This window comes from Erinaceus europaeus, chromosome 11 (assembly GCF_950295315.1).
Source record: "Erinaceus europaeus chromosome 11, mEriEur2.1, whole genome shotgun sequence".
In the NCBI taxonomy this organism is placed as follows: domain Eukaryota; kingdom Metazoa; phylum Chordata; class Mammalia; order Eulipotyphla; family Erinaceidae; genus Erinaceus; species Erinaceus europaeus.
In genome coordinates this window covers 32010833-32035549 of record NC_080172.1, presented here as the reverse complement: position 1 = coordinate 32035549, position 24717 = coordinate 32010833, and the positions used below count along the sequence as shown (strand labels likewise).

The 24717-nt window shown below is 37.6% G+C and overlaps 1 protein-coding gene and 1 non-coding gene across 2 annotated transcripts in view; both read left to right on the top strand.

Annotated features, from left to right (window-relative positions):
• The window catches only part of FBXL17 (F-box and leucine rich repeat protein 17), a 577742-nt gene that overhangs the window by 161412 nt on the left and 391613 nt on the right, over positions 1-24717 (top strand). The gene's annotated exons all lie outside the window — the stretch shown is intronic.
• On the top strand, positions 19489-19595 carry LOC132541537 (U6 spliceosomal RNA). The gene has a single exon (XR_009552682.1). It is a non-coding gene; the product is annotated as a U6 spliceosomal RNA (small nuclear RNA).

The following is a 24717-nucleotide window of genomic DNA, read 5'->3' as shown; positions in this document are numbered from 1 at the left end:
AATACAGTGGTTCAGTTTCATTCTTCTGCATGTTTCAACCCATTGTTTCCAACACCATTTGTTGAAGAGACTCTGCTTTCCCCATTTTATATTCTGGGCACCTTTGTCAAAGATTAGATGTCCATAGGTGTGGGGCCTCATTTCTGGGCTCTCAATTCTATTCCACTGGTCAGTGTGTCTATTCATGTTCCAGTACCAAGCAGTTTTGATGACAATGGCCCTGTAATACAGTTTGATATCTGGGAGTGTGATGCCTCCGGTTCTGTTGTTTTTTCTCAAGATTGTTTTTTCAATTCTAGGTCTTTTCTGGTTCCAGATAAACATTTGTAGCATTTGTTCTATTCTCCTAAAAAATGTGGTTGGGATCATGATGGGGATAGCATTAAATTTGTTGATAGCTCTGGGTAATATATTCATTTTGATGATGTTAATTCTTCCAACCCATGAACATGGAATATCTTTCCACTTCTTTGTGTCTTTTTCAATTTCTTTGAGTAGTGACTCATAATTTTCAGTATACAAGTCTTTCACTTCTTTGGTTACATTTACTCCTAGATATTTTATTGTTTTTGTTGCTATAGTAAAAGGAATTGATTTCTGGATTTCAATTTCTTCTTAGTGTTGGCATAGAGGAATGCCACTGACTTTTGAATGTTAATTTTATAGCCTGACACCTTACTGTATTGCCTGATGATTTCCAAAAGCTTCTTGCTGGATTCCTTAGGTTTTTCTATGTAGACTATCATGTCATCTGCAAATAAGGAGAGTTTGACTTCTTCTCTTCCAATTTGTATCCCTTTAATTCCTTGCTCCTGCCTGATTGCTATGGCAAGAACTTCCAACACTATGTTGAATAGTAATGGAGATAGTGGGCATCCCTGTCTAGTACCTGATCTGAGTGGAAATGCTTCCAGTTTTTCACCATTGAGTATGATGTTGGCTGTAGGTTTGCTATATATAGATTCCACTATCTTCAGAAATTTTCCATCTATTCCCATTTTTTTGTAGTGTTTTGATCATAAAATGATGTTGTATTTTGTCAAAGGCTTTCTCTGCATCTATTGATATGACCATGTGGTTTTTGGTCTTGCTTTTGTTGATGTGGTAGATCACATTGATTGATTTACGTATATTGAAGTTTTTTTTTTTGATTGAAGTTTTAACTGTTCACACAATGTTGGGTTCTCTGAAAATTTGACTTGAAAGAATTGAATGAAGTTCACTACATATGTTTAACGTGTATATGTACAGTGAAAAGAGAGGTGTATTTATGTCACACATTAACTCTATAGTTGTGTTCAGTTACCATATATGTGAACTCTCTCCTCAGCAATGCGAAAATGCTAATTCCTCTGTAATATCTTACTTCAGCATCATCTTCACTGCTGCATCCAATAGGAAAACTAGTTCTTTTACAAAAGTTACCAATATATTACCTGAAGTTTTTCACTACACAGGTTTTAACTGCCACATATAATACATAGGAGAATGGCTCTAAGTCTTACCTTTTCTACTAAAAGCTGAGAGTGACCCTTTCATACAATCTTCCTTCATTTTGTTACTATTAGAGAAGTATTGTGTTAGCAGCATGATGCAGAAATAAAGTAAGATACCAGGTATCTTTGGGCTTGGTGTCTTATAGCTTATAGTTTAGTGGTAAATAATGTTTTTTGTTCTTTCCTGAAAAACGAACAAATGTTTATGAGTGTACTAATACTTTGCAATAAGACACATTAATACGGTCCTAGACTCAAGTCTGAATCTTAACTCTATGCATAGTAGTTAAGTAAGCAAATTATTTTTCAGTGTATTATTGGAAGTAATATACTTATGTTGCTTTCCTCAGTGTTGAGATTACTTTGAGTGCTAAATAAATATTAGCTGCTAATATTAAAACATATTCTACAATACCTATGCTTCTGGGGGGAAAATTTTTATTTTATTTATAAAAAGGAAACACTGACAAAACCATAGGATAAGAGAGGTACAATGCTGTGGTACAATTCCTACCACCAGAATTCTGTATCCCATCCCCTCCCCTGATAGCTTTCCTATTCTTTAACTCTCTGGGAGTATGAACCCAAGGTCATTGTGTGATGCAGAAGGTTGAAGGCCTGGCTTCTGTAATTGCTTCCCCGCTGAATATGGGCATTGACTGGTCGATCTATACTCCCAGCCTTGTCTGTTTCTTTCCCTAGTGGGGCAGGCTCTGGGGAATCTGAGTTCCAGGACACATTGATGAGGTTGTCTGTCCAGGGAAATCTGGTTGGCATCATCTGGAACTTGGTGGCTGAAAAGAGAGTTAACATATAAAGCCAAACAAATTGTTGACTAATCATGAACCTAAAGGCTGGAATAGTGCAGATGAAGAGTTGGGGGGGGGGGGGCGGGGCGGTGTTTCTCTGTTTTGTAGATAGCTAGTAGGCATATTTTAGTTATATTCCAAAGGGCCTGTGATTATACTAGTTTTTTTTTTCCCTGAGCCTGAAATCTGATATGCTGGTTGATCCAAGTTATTGTATAGGGGGATGATGTCATGGCTGGAAAAAGGACCAGAAAGCTGGATCAGGGAAGAGAGTAGCTCCCAAATATGGGAAAGGTGTATAAATATTGTTGACTGTAAACCCCATCAATTTGATGTGATCTGTGGCCCATATTCAGCTTAGGAGCCTATGTAACCTCTGCATCCCTATAGATTTGAGCTCACATTCTATGGTCATGAGTAGGAATGTTCCAACCTGTCCCAGTATCAGGACCCATCTTCCTCAGGTCAAAGATAAAGTATGTTGTCCAGCCTTCCTTTGGAGGATGGAACATTCTCTATCATGGTTGGTCCATGTTGAGGGCAAGGTCCTGTGGGGGCCCACAGAGGGGTCTATTTTGTTGTTACTGATAGAGATGACTGGTAACAATGGAGAGAGGGATTTGTTTGAGGTCTAGGTCCATCGTGTCTGTTTGGGAATCTCAGGACTCCCCAAATAGGGCCCCAGCTGATGAGGTGGCCTGACAGTGACTGAAGAGTCATTGTTAAAGTATGCCAGTCTCTTGCCCTTATTCAGCTTTTGCAGTCCTTGCTTCACTAAGGTTAGCCTTGGAGTGAGTGAGAGAATTGTAATAGGAAGTAGGTGAGGAGGGTATCTAAGTCTAAGTAGACAATATTTCATTATGAACTTTGTGCTGACTCACTGCAGACTATTGTGTACTTTTGTTTTCAGGTATATATTTTGCCCTAATTTATGGATATATGTGAACATAATGCTCTATCTTCGGGGACCTGGTCTATATCTAGGTTTTGGGACTTTGTTAGGAAGTGAACCACCTGGAATGGAATTATAGAATACTATGAAAGGAAAAGTCTCACCTGAATAATGAGGCTGAAGGGTTGACATTCCACGCCTGATTTCTCTGGACACAGTCTGAAGTGAAGCATGCTGAGGTGGTACTCCCTGCGTTGATTAGGTTGGGAACAGCGAATGCAATATCATTTGGTATGAATTGAGAGAAGCATGCAGGACAGTGAGCCCCACTCTTGTGGGCCCAGGACTTGGGGAAATATAGGCTCTATAGGGGAAGTGGGAGGTCCCTGCTGTCTTAGGTTTAAGAATGCAATAGATAGTTACTGCTATAATTACATTATTTGGCAATTGGGTTAACTTTGAAAAATCCCTTTGTTAGGATTTGCTGTATCACACACAACATCACCATCATTTATGTCCTTTGACAGTATTTGTATATAGTTGTGCCACCGGTTGCGTCTGTTCTCCCTGGTTAAGCTTTTTTTTTTTTAAACTTTTTTTTTTATATTTATTTATTCCCTTTTGTTGCCCTTGTTGTTTTATTGTTGTAGTTATTATTGTTGTTGTTGTTGGATAGGACAGAGAGAAATGGAGAGAGGAGGGGAAGACAGAGAGGGGGAGAGAAAGACAGACACCTGCAGACCTGCTTCACCGCCTGTGAAGTGACTCCCCTGCAGGTGGGGAGCCGGGGCTCGAACCAGGATCCTTCCGCTGGTCCTTGTGCTTAGCGCCACCTGCGCTTAACCCGCTGCGCTACAGCCCGACTCCCCCTGGTCTAAGCTTTTAAGAGAGTCAGCATATCAAAAACTCAGCCTACAGTCTGTGCATTAGAAAGTTGGAGACATTCAATTAATTTTCCCCTCTCATATTAATTAAATAGAGATTTATATGACTACAAATTAATAGGAGTGTATATAAACACCATTCCCACCACCAAAGTAGTGTGTCCCATCCTACACACTGCCTGCCCCGTGAAGCCAAACGTCCACCCTCACCCTCAAACCAGGGTTTTTACTCTAAATTTAGTCAAATCCTTGCTTTGAGTTCTCCTTTCTGTTCTTCTTTCTCAACTTTTGCTTATGAATGGGATCATCCCATACTTATCTTTATCTTTCTGACGTAGCTTACTTAACATAATTCCTTCTAGATCCATCCAAGATGGGTCAGAGAAGGTGGGTTCATTGTTCTTAATAGCTGCGTAATGCTTCTGGAAAATTTAAAAAAAAAAAAAAACCCTATCAGTATTCTAGTCTAAGTATATCTGAAAGAGAGTCTGCCTGTAATTGTATCTTAAATGACAAAATAGTAGGGGCCAGACAGGCACACTGGTTAAGCACATAGTATTAAGCATAAGAATCCAAGTACCAGCCCTGTCCTGTCCTGTCCCCCCACCCCCTCTCCCCCACCTGCATGGTGAAGCAGGTCTGCAGATGTTTCTCTTTCTTTCCCCCTCTGTATTCTCCTCCTCCCTCAACTGCTCTCTGGCCTATCAAATAAAATGAGGGGAAAAAAAGGACTCCAGGAGCAGTGGATTTATAGTGCTGGCACTGGAGCCCCAGTAATAACCCTGGAGCCAAAAATAAGATAAGATACTGAACAGCTGTATTTGTGTTTTGAGGATCAGAGCTAAAGGTATCAGAGAGGATATTCTCTATTATTGCCCTATCAGAATCTCCTAGGGTAACCAAGACCATATGTGACCATATATATTTTTTTTATTTATTTCCTATAATCTTGGTTTGAACATCTTGGATGATGAATGTTTTTCTAGTCACATCTAACACTGTTTATGGTGGGGAGTAGAAATTCTTTTTGGGTGAACAGATTGTACACAACACTTGTTATAATGACCATATGTGGGATTTTTATGATCACTTGAAATTGTTCCCATTAAGGACAAAACAAGACTTATTAGATCATCAAGTGCTTTCCTGAACATTTTGAGATGACCAAAAATTATGGTGTATGATACTTAAGATCTGAATTATTCTCTGTGACAAAATAGCAGCTACAGCAAATGTGTGCATTAGAAGGCTCAGTATGCTGGGGTCTGGCGGTAGCACAGTGGTTAAGTGCACATAGCACAAAGCGCAAGGACCAGAGTTAAGGCCTCCAGCTCCCCACCTGCAGGGACGGGGGGTCACTTCACAAGCAGTGAAGCAGGTCTGCAGGTGACCTTCTCTCCTCCTCTCTGTCTTCCACTCCTCTCTTGATTTTTTTCTAACTTATCCAACAATAGCAACAGCAATAACAACAACAATAATAACCACAACAATGATAAAATAATAAGGGCAACAAAAGGGAAAAAATAGCCTCCAGGAGCAGTGGATTTGTAGTGCAGGAACCAAGCCCCCAGAGATAACCCTGGATGCACAAAAAAAAAAAAAAAAGAAGGCTCAGTATGCTAAAAAGGTTTCTATGAAGACTATAGACTGTGAATACTAGTATGACCTGTTAACAGTCAGAATCACTGGGACTCAATATCAACTTTTTTTAATGATGTTTTAAGGATTGTCTTTGTTACTAAACCATCTTAATGAGATGATTTAATGATGGCTTACATAATTCTTAAATTTACAGGATTATATTTCCACACTGTACCCACCACCAAAGCTCTGTGACCTTCCCTCCCACTCATGATAACCATCATAGTTCTCACAAAGTGTTAAAAATAGTTTGTTTGTTTTGCAAGTTCATGTGGTTCAGTTCCTTATATTCCACACATGAATGAAACAAGATGGCACTTTAAATATGTTTAGGTTTTATAAAGTTGTTTTATTTCTTCAAAATCAATGGTAAAGCTCAGGTTTTAATAAAATTGAATTTTTTCTTTAATATCTTTGCTTTCTGACAGTATTTTTTACTTATAGTCACAAAATGTTTGCAAGTATTTAAATATTCTTAGCAAGTTGCACTGGACTTCTTATCCCATACTCTACAAGTTTCAGGTAAATGACTAGGAAGGTGGGCAGGAGAATGATGAGTGCTGTTAGTCTACATGTGAATATTTTATGATTTAGAAAAATTTCTTCAACTTAGCATTTTACTTAAAGTCTCCAACTTAGAGTTTGCTAATAGAATGGGCACAAACACATCTGTGCCTTATTTTCTTATCTAGGTAGACATATATCTGGATTAGATGATCGGTCTCTAAAGGTTTTTGCACCCGGAAGACCCTATGAATTTTGGGATTTGTTATATATGAGATCGTCAAAATAAGGGCAAGAGAAAAGAAAACTGAGACTAGATGGAAGAATATTCTTATTGTACTACTGTAAATTCTTGAACTTAATTTTACTTTGATATTCTCTACTTTGTGTAGACTCTTAAGTTTTGCAGTGTTATTTATTGACTTCATGTCCTTACTCTTCAAAAAAGATTCTGCTATTATCCAACAATATTCAGAGTAGGAAGCCTATCCTGCTAAACTTCATGAAAGAGAGTTCAGAAATGGTAAGACTGAGTGCATATGGGTTGAGAGGATAAAGTTGGGTTAACTGGACTATATTTAAAGACTTAGGAATCTATATTTAGTAAGGGTTAGTAAGAACTTTTGAGGTCTCCATTTAATAGGAATGTTAATGACTTGTACATTGCAGAATTAGTTCTCCTGTAACATGTGGGCTCTTTGTATCACATTATACCTACTTATAAATGGAAATTATTTTGATCATTTCTTCTTAGTTTTTATATGTTTTAATTTACCATCATCATCACTATTAGCTACCAGGATTATCACTGGGTTCCATTCCTTTACCATTCTATTTCCATTCTCCTCCTCTTCCACCTCCGTCTTCTCTTTCCACTTCCCTCTTTCTCCTCGTCCTTCATCTTAGGTAGAGGGTAACAGGCAGAGAGAAAGAGAGGGAAAGAGGAGGAGAGAGACGCCACCCCACTGCTCCATCACTTGTAAAACCTCCCCATGCCCGGTGCTCCTATGTGGTGGCTGGGGCTTGAACCAGAGTCCTCATGCATGGTAAAGCATGTACTCACCAGGTGAGCCATTTTCTGGTGCCTCTCTCCTCCCTTTAAAAATTTATCAAATGCAAGTATACTGGTAACTCCTAATTTTTATTTTTTTTTAAAATTTATTATCTTTATTTATTGGATAGAGACAGCCAGAAATTCAGAGTGCAATCTTCTTCTTCTAGCGTTTGCCCTTCTTCCGTAGCTAGTCAACAGCATCAGGTTGAGCCTGATGTAAATTTTCGAGACCTCCTTTGAATCTGAGAGGTGGCAGTCGTTGACTATGTGGGTCATAGTCTGTCTGGAGCCGCAGGGGCAGTTCGGTTTGTCTCTGGCTCCCCAGCAGTGGAACATAGCAGCGCACCGGCCATGGCCTGTTCGATAGCGATTGAGGAGGGCCCAATCATAACGTGCTAGGTCAAAGCCGGGTTGACGCTTGCAGGGGTCTGTGATGAGGTGTTTTTTCTTTACCTCAGCTGACTGCCAGCTCTGTTTCCAAGAGACTGGAACAGAGAAGTTCAGTGTAGGTGTAAGGGACCAGATTGGGTGACGAGACGTCAAGTGTTGGACAGGGTGGGCGAAGATATCCGTGTATATTGGCAGGTTCGGTCCAGCGTAGACGTGGGAAATGAACTTAGATGATGCCGCATCCCGACGAATATCTGGCGGGGTGATGTTGCTAAGAACTGGCAGCCATGGAACCGGGGTGGAACGGATGGTTCCAGAAATTATCCTCATGGAGGAATATAATTTGGAATCAACCAAGTGGACATGGGGGCTACGGAACCATACTGGGGCACAGTATTCTGCAGTGGGATAGCATCATGCCAGAGATGATGATCGTAGTGTGGAAGCGCTCGCGCCCCATGAGGAGCTGGCCAGTCTTGCAATGATGTCATTCCTCGCACCCACCTTTGCTGCAGTTTTTATGAGATGTTCGTGAAATGACAGAGTGCGATCGAGAGTAATGCCAAGATAGACTGGCTGGGCTTCATGCCGGATTCTCGTATCACCAAGGTGCACATTAAGCTCACGCAAGGCCGAGGCATGGTGTAGATGGAAAACAGATGATACCGTTTTTGCAGTGCTAGGAATTATTCGCCATTTTTTACAGTAATCAGATATCAGAGGCATGTCTTTCATGAGTGTTTCCTCGAGGATGTCGAACTTTGATGCCTGAGTTGCACAGCAGATGTCATCGGCGTAGATGAACTTCCTTAAAGAAGTTTCTGGGAGGTCATTGATGTAAATATTAAATAGCGTAGGAGCCAGAACAGAGCCCTGGGGGAGGCCACTTGAGACAAGTCTCCATCTGCTAGACTTGTCACCCAGATGCACCCGGAATCTTTCTCTTTTCCAGACTGGGTCGATCTTAGCACGTCCAACTTGAGTTAGGTGACTGGCCACTGAGTTTGGAGATACGGGAGGATGGGAGACGGGAGGGGGTTGGCTACCGGCACCCAGTCTGTGAAGAAGCTTCCAGGCCTTCCTACTTGAGTGGGTGAAGTTCAGACTTTCCATGAGTTGTTGCCAGCGGGCTTGGCGTGCTGCATCCAGGGAGGCAATGAGATGGTCAGCCAAATCTGGGTCGCCCGACTCATCATATTGCTTTAGTAGTTGCTCGCATTCAGCATCAAGATAAGGCGTATAGTTAGCACGTCTCCCACGAGGAATGGCTTGGAAGGAATGCAATGGAAGATGGAGAGGGAGAGAGAAAGAGATAAACTTGCAGACTTGCTTTACCACTTGAAAAGCTTTGCCCCTACAGCTGGGGTCTGGGGGCTCAAACCTGGGTCCTTGTGCATTATAAAATGTGTGCTCAACCAGGTGTGTTACAACCCTAACTCCTAGTTTTACTCCTAGTTTTCCTTACAACCGAACTCCTAGTTTTTAGAACAGAGTACTTAAATATAATTTCCACTCATAGAACTAAAAGGAACATGTACCTGCAATTCAGTATCCTAATGTGATAAATTAGGATACTTCTTCCAATGGAGGAAATTGGGAGCTAGGACATTGGTGGTGGGGAAGGTATGGAATTATACCCCTGTAGTCTTATAATTTATAAATCAATATTAAATCACTAATAAAAAACTTAATTAAAAGTTAGGAAACTTTGAGAGTAAAACAGAAAATGACTACAATGAATTAAATCATTCATTCGTAATGCTATATAAACTGTGAAATAAGGGGCATGTGGTGGTGCACCTGTTTGAGAGCATGTTACAATGCATTAGGACCGAGGTTCAAGCTTTTGTTTCCCACCTGTAAGGGGGAAAGCTGTAGGAATGGTGAAGCAGTGCTGAAGGTATTTCTGTTTCATTCCCTCACTCTATCCCCCCCCCTTGATATCTCTCTTTCTTTTTATCTAATAGATAAGTAAGTGAAATTTTAAAAAATCATCAAACAAAGCTTATTCCTTCACCAAGCTAAGATGGAGGAATAGGAAGCAAATTTATTCACTTCACTAAAACAAACTCAGAAAAACAGGATTTTTTTTTTTTACTAGTGATTTACAAAATTACAAAATAACAGAAATATAATTGTACACCATTCTCACTACCAGAGTTCTATGTCCCCATTCCCTCCATTGGAAACTGCAGATGCTGCCAAGATTATCTCAAGTGTTCTTGAGAAGATTTAATTACTGCTTCAATTTCCTCACTAATAATTGGCAGCTGAATTTATCTATTTCCTTTTGTATCAAGGTTGGCAGTTGGTATGACTCTTAGAATGTGTCCATTTCTTCTAGGTTGTCTAGTTCATTTACCTGTAGATGTATATAAGTCTCCCATATTTCTTTTTTAATCTTTATTTATTTACTGGATAGAGGCAGCCAGAAATTGAGAAGGAAGGGGGACAGACAGAGAGACACCTGCAGCCCTGCTTCACCACTCGTGAAGCTTTCCCCCTGCAGATGGAGACCAGGGGCTTGAACCTGGGTCTTGCACACTGTAATGTGTGCACTCAACCAGGTGTGCCACCGCCTGGCCCTCCATGATTCTTTATATTTTAGTGTCATGATTTGTAATCTCTTCTCTCTTGTTTCTTAGTGATTTTACCATTACTTTCTCTCTCTCTCTCTCTCTCTCTCTCTCTCTCTCTCTTTGTTTTAATGAGTGTTTTATCTATTTTATTTATCCTTTCAAATATCCTTTTGAAACCAATTCTTGGTTTCATTAATCTTTCTGATGGTCTTTTGTTTTCTATTTCATTGACTTATCCTCTTAATTTTTAACTATTTCTTGTTTCATATAAAAATAAACAAATGCTTTTTTTAAAAAAGGAAATAGAAGCACAAGGACTGGCACAAGGATCCTGGTTCGAGCCCCCAGATCCCCTCCTGCAGGGGAGTCGCTTCACAGGCGGTGAAGCAGGTCTGCAGGTGTCTGTCTTTCTCTCCCCCCTCTGTCTTCCCCTCCTCTCTCCATTTCTCTATCCAACAACAACAACAACATCAACAGCAACAACATCAACAACAACAATATCTATAGCAATAAAACAATAAGGGAAACAGAAGGGAGTAAATATAAATATTTAAAAAAGGAAATAGAAAAGATCAAAGTGTTCATTAATGAATAGAAAAACAAAAAGAGGAAATAAAACTGAAGGCTAGTCCTTTGATTTTGGAGACCCCTGATTTCATGATGTTTCTTACTTGTTGATGCTTGCACTAATGCTTTTTCAGCCATTCTATTTCCTTTGTTTAGGCTATGATGTCTGGCTATGTGTAGTAGCTCACGATGTTCTTTGCTCAATTCTTGCTCTCTGATGAAAATGTGTCTAGTGTAGATCAGGAGTCTGTGACTTATTTACTAGGTCAACAGACCTGTGGTCAACTCCACCAGGACCTGAGAGAGTAGAAGAAAGGGTGGACATTTGGAAGTTGTAATAGTAGATAGGAAAAGAAGGCAGAATCATAGGAGGAAAAAAATGGGGTCTGGGGCCAGACGGTGGTGCACCTGGTTAAGTGCACACACTACAGTGTGCAGGCACCTGGGCTCCTGCCCCTGGTCCCCACCTTCAGGGGGAAAGCTTCACGAGCGGTGAAGCAGGGTTGCAGGTGTTTATCTCTCATCTCCCCTTCCCCTCTCAATTTCTCTCTGTCTCTATCCAATAATAAATAAAAATTGAGAGGGGGGAAGAAAAAAAAGTGGGGTTAAGGTGGGCTGGTTGGTGGTGCGCCCTGTTAAGCGCACATAATATGAAGTTCAAGGATCTGCACAAGGATCCGGGCTAGAGCTCTCCACTCCCAACCTGCAGGACAGGTAGGTTCACAAATGGTGAAGTAGGTCTGCATGTGTCTCTCTTTCTCCCTCTCTAGCTCCTTCTCCTTTCTTAATTTCTCTCAGTCCTATCCAATAAAAATGGAAAAATGGCCACCAGGAGGAGTGGATTCATAGTACTGCCACCAAACCCCAGTGGTAACCCTGGATGTAACAAAAAAAAGGGAAAAAAATGGGCAAATATATATATAGTCAGATATAAAAATAAAAATTAACCCATATTTGCAACCTTGGGAGAACTTCTGAAGCTTTCAACGGAAGGATTGGGAATATAGAAATCTCATGGTGGGAATGGTGTGGAATTATACCCCTGTTATCTTATAATTTTTAAGTCAGTATAAAGTCACTAATAAAATAACAAAAGAAACAATATTTCGTATGACACTAGAAGGTCTACATGATGAATGCCATTTAGAAAGATGTCCTTAGTAGTCAGGTACTTATTAACTACCATGATATATATATATATATATATATATATATATATATATATATATAGGCTTAAAAGAAATACTTGGATGTTCCTCATTGCTTTGATGTAATAACATGCTTTGGCCATAATAAAAGGTAGATTTGTTTATGGTCACACTCACTGAAATTCCATCATGTGGGCCATATACTGGTGTGGTCACCTCTAGACTCTTTTTTCACTGTTTGATGGTGTGTAAGGTCAGTTCTTCCTACCCAAGGTTCATGCTATAATCTGGATCTCAGCACTTTGATATAAAAGATAAATTGATAATTCAAACCCAGAAAAAGATAAAACTTATTAAGTATATTACTCAAAGGAATGTGACTGCAGATTATACAGTATTTAAAGGATGATACAGGAATGTTATGAATACCTTTATTTCATCTAATTTATTAGATAACAGAACATTTATTTGAACAAGGCAAATGACCAAAGCTCACTCAAGGAAAGATACCCCTATATTACTTAGAAACTTTCATATGTAAATAACATATCTCCAGTGTCATTTAAGACTTACTGGAGATGGCCTCAGTGATGAGTTCAACTATGTATTTGTTATGTTTTAAAAACAATTTTCAGTAACATTCATGTAGCCCTCAGTTCAAGCCTCCAGGCACCGACCTTCAGGGAGGAAGCTTTATGAATAGTGGAGCAGCATTGCAGGCATCTCTCTTTCCTCCCTTTCTCTTTTCTCTCTCTCTGTCTCTTACATAAAAATGAAAGAAAAAAGGGAAAAAAATCAATAATAATGGCCACTAGGAACGTTGGAGTCTTTGTGCAGACCCCAAGCCTGAATGATTACCATGGTGGGTGGAAGAAAGAAAGAAAGAAAGAAAGAAAGAAAGAAAGAAAGAAAGAAAGAAAGAAAGAAAGAGAGGGAGGGAGAGAGAAAGAAAGAAAGGGAGAAAGAAAGAAAGAGAGAGAGAGGAAGGATGGATGGATGGATGGGTGGATGGATGAATGGATAAAAGAAATTAGGAAAAAACTGTCAGTAAGCTTACTTAAGTATTTACTTGTGAAATGATACAGTGTTAGGAGTTTTATATGAAATATAAAATGGATGCAAAGTAGAAAAAAGGCTAAGGAAGGGGATAAAAATTCCACATTATAGATAATTGAGCTGGATTGTAGGATATGCTCATTACTTTTGTTTATATTTGAAAATTTCTATAGTACTGAAATTTTGAGGTGTTAAAAGTTAGAATTGTTTATAATGTATTATACTTTTTCAGAGTACATAGCATGGGAAATGCCCAGAATAATATTAAATTGCTGTATATATTAATGTATAATACTAATTCATAAATCACTTGAAAGAATAGATTTATTCTGAAATGTCAAAATGGCAACTTGCTTTACATGTAGTTTGAGTACAAACTTTAAAAATTCTGTATGCTAGGAAGACAGGTAGACCAGCAGGTTAAGCGCACGTGGTGCAAAGCGCAAGAACTGGCATAAGGATCCCCGTTTGAGCCTCCGGCTCCCCATCTGCAGGGGAGTCGCTTCATGGGCGGTGAAGCAGTTCTGCAGGTGTCTGACTTTCTCTCCCCCTCTCTGTGTTCCCCTCCTCTCTCCATTTCTCTCTATCCTATCCAGCAACAATAACAGCTACAACAATAACAATAGCAACCACAACAATGGAAACAAAATGGGGGCTAAGCGCACATGGCATGAAATTGGAGGACTGATGTGATGATCCTGGTTCCAGCCCCCGGGTCCCCACCTGCAGGGGAATCGCTTCACAGGCCGTGAAGCAGGTCTGCAGTTGTCTTATCTTTCTCTCCCCCTCTCTGTCTTCCCCTCCTCTTTCATTTCTCTCTGTCCTATCCAACAGTGATGACATCAATAACAACAACAATAATAACTACAACAATAAAAAAGCAAGGGAAACAAAAGAGAATAAATATTAAAAAAAGAAATAAGAAATTGTGTGCTCATAAATTTAGTGCCACAGATACATTATGAATTACATCAGATTACTTCAGTCAATAGGAAGGCAGTATTTTAAATGGTAAAGAAAGTAATAACATTTTTGACAAAAAGTTTATTTTTACTATATGCCATATAAAAACTTTTATTTGTTAGATATTTTAATATAAAAACTTTTATTTGTTAAATATTTTTTATTTGTTAAAAATTTGGTAGACTTACATATGAATGTTATTCATTAATTCTGACTCTATAATAGGTTTTATTGTTGATTTAGTTATTTAGTGTGTAAATATGAACTGAATTCTTGCAGCATATTAGGACATGACTGGTTTTATTTTTTTTTCCTCCAGAGCACTGCTCAACTCTGGCTTATGGTAGTGTAGGAGATTGAACCTGGGACCCTGGAGCCTCTGGCATGAGAGTCTCTTTGCATAATCATTATGCTATCTACCCCCACCCCTCTTGAAGCATTATTAGGTATGGCATTGGTTCAGAAAGTTTTTGGGCAAAGTATTCAAACCTTTAATATTTTCTTGGACTATAATCACATCTAAAAAACTTTTAAAAATAAAATATTTTATATTTTAACAGTGTTTCTGGTTGAAAATATGAAATATTTTTAAAAGAAAGTGAAATTGATTTTTTTTCAGTAAATTAAACTTGAATAACCTAAAGAATATTTATTCAAGCAGTTAACTCAATTTTCATCTTTTCTTATTAATAAGAAAATGAATAAAGTAAAAATGAATAAAGTAGCTTGCATTTTAAGCGTTCAAACAATTGATTAATTTTGAATGCCTAATTCTACTTTAATTTTTTTTCAGATTTTTTTTAAATTTAATTATTTATTTATTGGCTAGAGACAGGTAGAAATTGAGAGGGTTGGGAGTGATAGGGAGAGAGACAGAGAGGGGACCAGGGGATCAAACCTGGGTCCTTGCTCATTGTAACATGTGCGCTCAACCAGGTGTGCCACCACCTGGCCCCTTAATTGTACTTTAAGGGTAATATTGTTGCTTAGTCATAGATCATTTCATTTGTTTCTGTTTAATGATAAATACTTGATATATTTTGAGATGTGTAAAATTTATGTGCTTATGTTGATCTAGCTCTGAAATATTCTCAAGTGATCATGATTTAGGGAATATTGTGAAGGGATATTTTTAAGGTGATCATGTTTTCAGTTAATTTTTAATCTTTTTACAGTCAAGAGTGGAGCCAGTAAGTGCATGTTGAGAATATAGGTAGTGGCTACCTAGGTCTGGTGTGATTCATTGATTTTTCTCCTAGGGCAGCAGACCACTTACTTGCTGTCTTTATAGTTATGAGTACTGACTGTATAACTCCAGGCAAATCAGTTAGTCATTTTTTTCCTTAGTTTTCTCACCTGTAAAAGGACATTTACATATGTCTAAGATTATAAGTAAAAAGTGTTTGTTCCATAGCTATAGAGTCTGTCAAAAACTGAAATAGGTAAACTATGAGAAAAATATTCACTTATCATGGTATATGAAAGTTCCATATCACTCTTTACCCTTACCCTATTTACATTTTTTGTTTATTTATTTTTAATTGGACCATTCCTCAGCACTATCATATGAGGGTTATGGGTATTGTGTCTTCAGCTTCTGGAACCTCAGGTGTGCAAATTAACAAATACTTTTCAATAAAAGCATTTTTTTTTTGCTGTAGTAATATACAGAACTGTTGTACCATGTTATATTGACCTAATGACTTTGATTTTTAATTCGTGAAATTATTAGTGTAGTTTATTCCCACATTTATTTTTCACTTTTTTAAGTTACTAATACCTATTCAGTGATGCTATTCTTTTTTTATGTTTTTTAACTTTATTGTTGATATTCTAGTTTTAATATATATTTATTTGTTACATTTTAATTTCAGCACTTGCAATAGCAGGATTTATCAAATGTGACACTAATAAAATAAATGAATTCACTTTTCAGATGACAGTGCAAGCACTAATAAGCACAGTGAACAAATGAGTTTCTTTTTTGTAACAATCCTTTGATATATTGATCACTCAGACTTTAATATAGATGTTTTTCTATAAAGCTGAAAAGTTGACAGTCCATTTGGAAAATGTCTTTCTTATATCTTGGCTTTATATTTTCAAATATTATCTTACTTTGCATATATTATTTTCAGTTTACTTCTTGAATTTTATGTATTTATTTTGATAGGACAGAGAGAAATTGAGAGGGTATGGGGCAGCAGAGAAGGAGAGAAACACTTGCAATACTGCTTCACTGCTTTAAAGTTTTCCCCCTGCCCCCGTGCAAGTGGAAACTTGGGTCTTGAACCTACTTCCCTGTGCATAGTAATGTGTGTGCTCAACCGGGTGCACCACTGCCCAGTCCCTCCTCTCCCCACTTTTGAATTTTTATCACATGCTTTTTTTGGTTAATTCTGTTTTTGTTGTTGCTGCAAGTATTCTTGTAGAAAATAAAAGTGCTTTTGTTTATCTGGTCTCTAACACATGAGGTCAGTCTTTATCCAAGAAAGATGTTAGATGTTGCTTTCATCCTTTCTTAGACTTTGAAGTTCACTCACACTGTTTTGTGACAGAAAGCTTTATTTAAGGATCAGTGTGAGTCTACTTTTCATTCAGTCTTGTAGTTTATACATTGTGATATTTGACATGGATGGACTCTCATCTATAAATGACCAGAAAAGACTGCCCAAATTAGAGAAACCAGACTTGGAGCTTAGTGAGAATAACTTAATATGTAACTTAATAAGAAAGACATATGTTGTTTAGATGGATTTTTTTTTTGAACTTGGGAAAATCTTGTTAATCATAGGAAAATATTTGTGTTTGTACATATTGTCTGTTTATTTACACATATGCATTAACATCGTATCTCTCCACCCTTTGTCAATTGTTAAGTCATGAAGAATTCAAATTAATCAGATTTTTCTTTAGAATATTATTTAACATTGTGTGTAGTGTTCATGATGATAATCTAGAATATACTCTAAAGGCTAACGGGGCTCTTGAGTACTTGAAAGGAAGATAAAATGTGTTGTAGCTTTATAGTAGGAGTCTGTTCTTTTTTTTTATAGTTAAAATATTCTTTCTTTTTTTTATTTAAGAAAGTATTAATTAACAAAACCATAGGGTAGGAGGGGTACAATTCCACACAATTCCCACCACCCAATCTCCATATCCCACCCCCTCCCCTGATAGCTTTCCCATTCTCTATCCCTCTGGGAGCATGGACCCAGGGTCATTGTGGGTTGCAGAAAGTAGAAGGTCTGGCTTCTGAAATTGCTTCCCCGCTGAACATGGACGTTGACTGGTCGGTCCATACTCCCAGTCTGCCTTTCTCTTTCCCTAGCAGGGTGGGTCTCTGGGGAAGTGGAGCTCCAGGACACATTGGTGGGGTCTTCAGTGTAGGGAAGCCTGGCTGGCATCCTGATGGCATCTGGAACCTGGTGGCTGAAAAGAGAGTTAACATATGAAGCCAAACAAATTGTTGAGCAATCATGGACCCAAAGCTTGGAATAGTGGAGAGGAAGTGTTAGGGGGGTACTCACTGCAAACTCTAGTGTACTTCTGCTTTCAGGTATATATTTTGCAGTAGTTTACGGATACCTGTGAACATATGCTCTCTGTCACAGAAACTGGTGTATATCTAGGTTTTGGGACTTTGTTAGAAAGTGAACCACCTGAGATGGAATTAGAGTATACTATGAAAGGAAAGGTCTCACCCGAGTAGTGAAGCTGAAGGGTTGTCATTCCCCACGTGAAGTCTCTGGACACAGTCTGAAGTGAAGCATGTTGAGGTGGCAATCGTTGCGTTGGTTAGGTTGTGATTGGCAGATGCAATATTATTTGATATGGATTGGGAGAGGCATACAGGAAAGTGGGCCCTATCCAATGGTTCCAGGACTGGGGGAAGTAGAGGCTCTATAGTGGAGATGTGAGGTTCCTGCTGTCTTAGGGTTCAAAAAGACAATTGATAATTAATGTTATCATCACTTTATTTGGTAATTGGGTTAACTCTGGAAATGTGGAATTCATTTCCACATAAAGTCTTAATTAGGCTAAAGTTCAGTAACTGTTCCTGAGACAGTAAGTACTGGTGTATGCTCTGAAATTTTACCTTGGGATTTCAAAATTTTACTGGAATTTGGACCTATATCTTACTACTCAATTTTCATAGTAATTTTGGAATGTCATTTAATTCTGAGTTTTCTCTTCTCTAGACACATAGGTCCAGTAATTGAGTCCACTAGAATTCAGTGACTCTAGGCAATTGAGCTCTTCACCTATTGCTCTCTAACCCAGAGGTATCATAGATTATTTGCACAAAACTGTTGATTACAGTGCATTTATAAAACCTTCAGGAGTATAGCTGCTTCTGCTATTATAGACTTTCCTTCAATTGATTGTTTCCCAGTGGGATCATGGACCATCAATACTATTTTTCTCTACACAAAAAGTTGTCGCTAGAGTTTTCTCTGTTAGACTTCCTGGAGAAAATGCTTCGTTATTATGTTGGATCTGAGGTATTTTTTCAATATGCAGTGGAAAATAGAACAATGTCTCAGAGCCTGAGAAAGCAGCTCAAGTTAATGACTTCTGTAGCTTTCATCTATCTTGAAGAAGAAAACAAATCTCCTGAACATTATGGATGCTGTTCCAACCCCTGCTTTGGGAGAAAGCTAGAATTATATTTATAGCGCTGCTTCGGTGTTCTTATAAGAAGCTGTGATTAGGTGAACTCTAGATTGTTGGAAATACCCTTCTTTCTCTTTTGCTTTATGATGATCCTAGTTCTGTTTGCCCTGAGATCCTTCTCTTCAAGCAAGTTCTTCTATAGCATAGGCGGCTTCTACTCTCTTTGGGCTGCATTTTGTAACATGTACATTCAACCAGGTGCACCACCACCTGGCCCCTGGGCTGCATTTTGTCAGAAGCAAGAAGGTCATTTGAAGGGACAGTCCAGGGTCATTTTCTTCCTCCTTTTCTGTCTCAGGTAGTATTTCTGGAAGCAGCTTTTTTTCTTTCATGTTTCCATTCCTGAATAGATTCCTGGCAGTTCCAGCTTGTTCTGGGAGACTAGTTATACTCACCCTTTTGTCTCGCCAACTTTGGGATTCTGGTGGCTTCTTGTTGTCGTGAAATCCCTGGTTTATATTATTATCTCCAGTTTCTCCTCTCAGCTTCTGCTTCATCAAAAATAACCCATTTCATTTTTTTAAATTCCCTTAATGTTGTTTGATTAATACAGCCGCTTCTATTTTTCTGGTCGTATCCTCAATGATACATATTCCCTTTTATGTCATTCAGGTTTCTGACATGAGAGCACATTTAAGAGAAAATAACTGATTTTGTAACAAAGGAGATGAAAGCACAAAGAGGAGAATTGCATATAATTTAAGACATATTATACTACATACTTCTTGAGACTCCCACTGGCCATTTGTGATCCTGAGTTTAAATAAACATTTACTGGAGAGACAAGGGCAGCTAGTTAGTTACATGTCTTTTAAGAATAATGAAACTGTGCTCGCTTCGGCAGCACATATACTAAAATTGGAACGATACAGAGAAGATTAGCATGGCTCCTGCGCAAGGATGACACGCAAATTCGTGAAGCGTTCCATATTTTTGTCCTGTCCAACAACGAATTGCGTCAACAAGGGCAATAATAATAACCACAATGAAGCTACAACAAGGGCAACAAAAGGGGGAAAAAAATGGCCTCCAGGAGCGATGGATTCATGGTGCAGGCACCGAGCCCAGCAATAACCCTGGAGGAGGAAAAAGAAAAAAAAAAAAAAGAATAATGAAACTACAAGGCCTAGGTGAGCCACAAGCAAAAGATAGAAAGATAGTTTTATATATGCTCCTTGCAGGAACAAAATTTATTTTCTCAGTGCTATAGTCTGTAATGTCAGTTCATGGAAGCACATGCGAAGAAAAATATTTGACTGAAAATTTGTGTAGCTTAGTTTTTGAGTTATTAGTTACATGTTAAATTATGTCTACAGTGGTTTTTGATTGACAGTTAAAAATAACATATTACTATGTCAGTACTTCTTTATTTTTTTAATTCTCTTGAAAGTGTGGTCAGGATTTTCATTAATGTGAAAAGATGTAAGTCTTTCAAAGTACACACTATGAATGTAAATCATAAGCCAGTACTTAAAGCTTTGCCTTGCATCTATATCAGGCATTGTCATTTTAAATTACATCTTATTTGGTTGAAGCATGTCAGCTCATAAACAAAATTGGTTGAGTGAACAGGGTTACAAATATTGTATCAGAAAATACTCTTAACATCAAAATAACTGTTGAAATATTTTTGAAGTTTATTTTGGAAATATATGTGTATCATATACTTTGATAATAGTGTAATACATTGTTTTACTGAATATTCAGGAAAGCTTCATATAGACCTTTTTTTTCCTTCTTTTTTTCACATTACTACTTGTCATTGGTAATGAACATACTGCCTACATCATAGTCATTAGTACTGAAGTTTTGATCACTTCCAGATCTTTACACTAAGTATGACGGGAAATTAGAAACTATATACTATTATCAGTTCCAAGTATAAATATATCGTAAACTGAAAGCTGTTGCCCCTTGAAATTATTACTATAAATCAAAAAAAAAAAGAAAGAAAGAAAAAAAAAGGAATCCAACTTAGTAGAGTCTCTAACTTGGAGTTTGAGTATACATCGCTTCTGTCTCTTAAAAAGTTTGAGTTTGTTTTACAGTCTCTGAAACAGCATCTGGGTGTGTAAAATAGAAAGATGTTTTTCTGAAATTAAGGTCTAGATATTTACCCTGAGCAGTGATTTTATATAGAAGCCCATAAATGAAGCTATCAGGCAAGAGGACTTTTTTAGATGTATATATGGGAGGCTAGTTTCAATACACCAAGGCTACTACTTTTTCAATGGGCGGGGGGGGGAGAATGAGTGGGAATGATTATGGCACCATAGCATCATATAATACCTCCTTTATGGTGCTTTATGGTGTTGTGGCTGAACTGGGCTGTACACATGGCAAAATACTTAACCTTACCCTATAAGCTGTCTCTCTGATACTTGGGTCTCAAAAAGATCCAAGGTGAAGGAAGGTCCTTTTGATGTGAAGGTGGCACGCTCACTCACATATTCTAAACCTGGCAAAAAGAAAATAAAAGACATCTTATTTTAGAGAATAGGTGAAGCAATTCTATAATGTTTGGAATGTTGAAAAAATATATATATATGTCAGACTATTTTAAGTTAAATGTCATTCATGCCATTTGTTTTTCAACTTAAGTTTAACTTCTGCTTAAATGCTATAAGAACAAGAAAGAGGTCAGTATACAGGTCACTTGGCTTGAATTAGGTATGCTTTTGTCTTGGTCTAAAGACTTTTCAGTTACTTTACTATTACTTTTGCAAATAACGTTATATATATTTTATATGAAACCTATTTCCAAGATTTTCAACATATTGAAGTGTGGTTTCTGGATAAAAGTGATTGAATTGGGCTCAAAATCCCATGAACTGTCTGTTGTTACAATAGATCTGTGAAGTTGGTATGAGGAAATAGAAACGAAATACATGATCAGTCCAATTAGATGAAATAATCTTTTCTTGTTTGCATTCACATTTGATTTAATTTTCCCTTAATTTATTTATACTTTATTATTATTTTTTTAAGTGAAGCAGTGGGAAGATTTTACTTTTTAAATGAAGAATATTTCTGTTTCTTTGCTCCTGCCGGGTAAGAAAGTGACAGGGTGCTTAATACTGCTAACTCTAAGTGTTGTTTGTAGTTTGTAATGAGCTCTAGAAATCTTATGTGGAGTAAAGAAAGGGATTCAGTAGAAAGGAAAGTCCTCGAAAAAAGTCAATTAGAGATTGTGCTGCCTGCCAGAGTGAAAGAGGATGAATGAAGGATCCATTCTGAATTGGTATACTAGGAAGCAGAAATCCAATTAACAAATCCTCCTTTATGCAGCAGGAGACAGTGATTAAAATTTTGGTGAACTACTCAAGATTTCTGCCACATGTGGGAGACCTCTGACATCTATAGAGTTCTTTTTAATGTTCTTCATTTTAAAAACAAATATGTAAATAGCTGATTATGCTTTTCGTTTTAAATGGTTGGGTGGAATGTGTGTTGGTTTATATATTTGTTATTATTATTTAGTGCTCATATTTTAGTGAAGATGATGTTCAAATATATCATTTTTATTTTATTTTATTATACTTTTTGTCACCAAAAAAAAGTTAGTGCTCAGATTCAGTGCTTGCATCATGATGTCATCTCTTCTGGTGGCCTTTTTTTCTCTTTCTTTTTCCTTCCTTCCTTCCTTTCTTTTCTTCTTTCTTTTTTTATGATAGAGATAGAAGTCAAGAAGAATAGAGGGAAGGAAGGAGGGAGGGAGGGAGAAGGAAAAAAGAGAAAGGAAGACACCTGCAGTACTGATTTGCCACTTGTGAAACTTCTTGCCTGTACTTGAACCTGGGTCCTCACTTCTAGTTCTATGTGCACCCTGTAGAGTATGACACTACCTGGTCCTGAATATATTATTTTAAAAGAGCATGTAGTTTCAGAGCTACATATTCTGCTTTGATATAGTTAAAAGAGTGGATACCCAATCTCTGGAAACTGAAATGAAATATTCTTTAAAGCTTTGATTCTGATTTTAAATGTACTCATTCAGCAATGAACATTGAATAAATGTATTCAGTAAAGGTATTTGATGTACTGAATAATGTGTTAGGTGCTTGTGACATATAGGTGAATAATACATGGTCCTTGACCTGAAATACTTTGCCTTTGATGGTAGTATGAAGAACATATAACTAAAGCAAATTATTAAGTAATGCATTTAAGGCATGGTGTGAAAATGAGCAACATTGAGCATATGCAGATGGTTCTTAGTCTTGACTGTGAGTATCCTACAAGGCTTTACATAAAACCTCAAAGGTTAAATAATGATTTCAGAGGAAATGAAGCCACCTTACAAAACTCGACTTGGGACACTATTGCTATCAGTTTTTTTTTTTTACAGGTTTCTTTTTTTAGTTTTTATGTGGCATACACTTTTATTTCTCTTGGGTAAATAACCACATAAGGATGAAGTTGCTGTGTCTTTCAGTAAGCGTAGATTTAATTTAATAAGAGATGATTAAACTACTTTCCAGAATAGTCTACTGTTGTGCACTTTCACCAAGAATAAGTGACAATTCCAGGCACTCTGAATCCACACTGGGACTTAGTAAGTGCCTTTCTGTGACTGGTTTCTAACTTACTATTTTTATGGTTAGAGAATATAATCTGTGTGATTTCAATCCATTTCTACATTTAATAATATTTATTCTATTGCTAACAGTGTTTCATGTGCACTTAAAAATATATGTATTCTGCTTTTGTAGACTTGTGTTAAAAATGTCTGTTCTGCTTATTTGTTTGTTGTTTCTGTGTTATGTATTTTTTTTTTCTGTGACCTTGGAAGAACTACTGCAGTTTCCAGTGGAGGGAATGAGGACACAGAACTCTGGTGGTATGGAATTATGCCCCTATTATCTCGTAATTTTGTAAATCAATACTAAATCACTGATAAAATATATTTCATGTTTCATTACTATAGGTATGTGTGTCTTCATAGTAATTTAATCAGACAATTAATTATCTTTAAACTTAATATAAATATTGAAGTTACTGAGATTGTACCTAATATATTAATCATATACATATTGACACATATATCCATACATGTGTATATATGTACCCACAACACACACACACAGGCACAAATGCCCAGCTCTGGCTTATGGTGGTACTGGGGAATGAGCCTGGAAACTAGGAGCCTCTGACATTAAAGTCTTTTTATATAACCACTGTGCTATCATATGTTTTCATATACCTAATTAGGAAGAATAAGTGCCATTTATGTTTCGATGACTACCATATTTATTTGGCATCTTTCCTTGGATGTCTAGTAAGCACCATAGTGATATATTCAAAATAAAATTCTTGTCTCGCCTATCACAAACTGTCTTATTTAATTATAATACCTTGTAGAGGCTCAATCTCCAAACCTTGGAATCACCCTTGATGTCCCATAATCCCTTTGTTAAAATTTTTTCCTAGTTCTATTTATAGCCATATTCATAATTTGATTACTTCATACCACCTCACTGCCTCCACTGTGGTCCATGTCATTGACTTGACTAAATTATTATAATTCAATATTGTCTATAACTATGTGTTCCTTTAAAAAAAATGAGTTAGATCATACCACACTTGTAAATTTGACTCCCACAATTCCTCATAACAAAGGTTAAAATTATGGGGCTGGGTTGTGGGGCACCTGGTTGAGCACATATTACCATGCATAAGGACCTGAGTTTGAGCCCCAGCTCCTCACCTGCAGAGGAGTCTCTTCAGGAGCAGTGAAGCAGGTCTGCAGATGTGTCTCTCTTCTTCTGTACCTGCCCCACCACTCTCAATTTCTCTCTGACTTACCAAATATAAGCAGAAAGAAAGAAAAAGAAGAAGAAAATAGCCACTGGGAGCAGTGGATTTTTAGTGCTGGCACTGAGCCCCAGTCATAACCCCAGTGGCAATGAAAAAAAAAATTTTTTAATTCTTAGCTTGGCCTCTAAGGCCTCATATAGCCAGTCTCTTCACTTTTAGAGCCTTATCGGCCAGAAGTTTGTCTTCTGCTTGTTTACTTTAGCACTTCTAACTCTACCAATCCTCTGAATACTAGGCTAA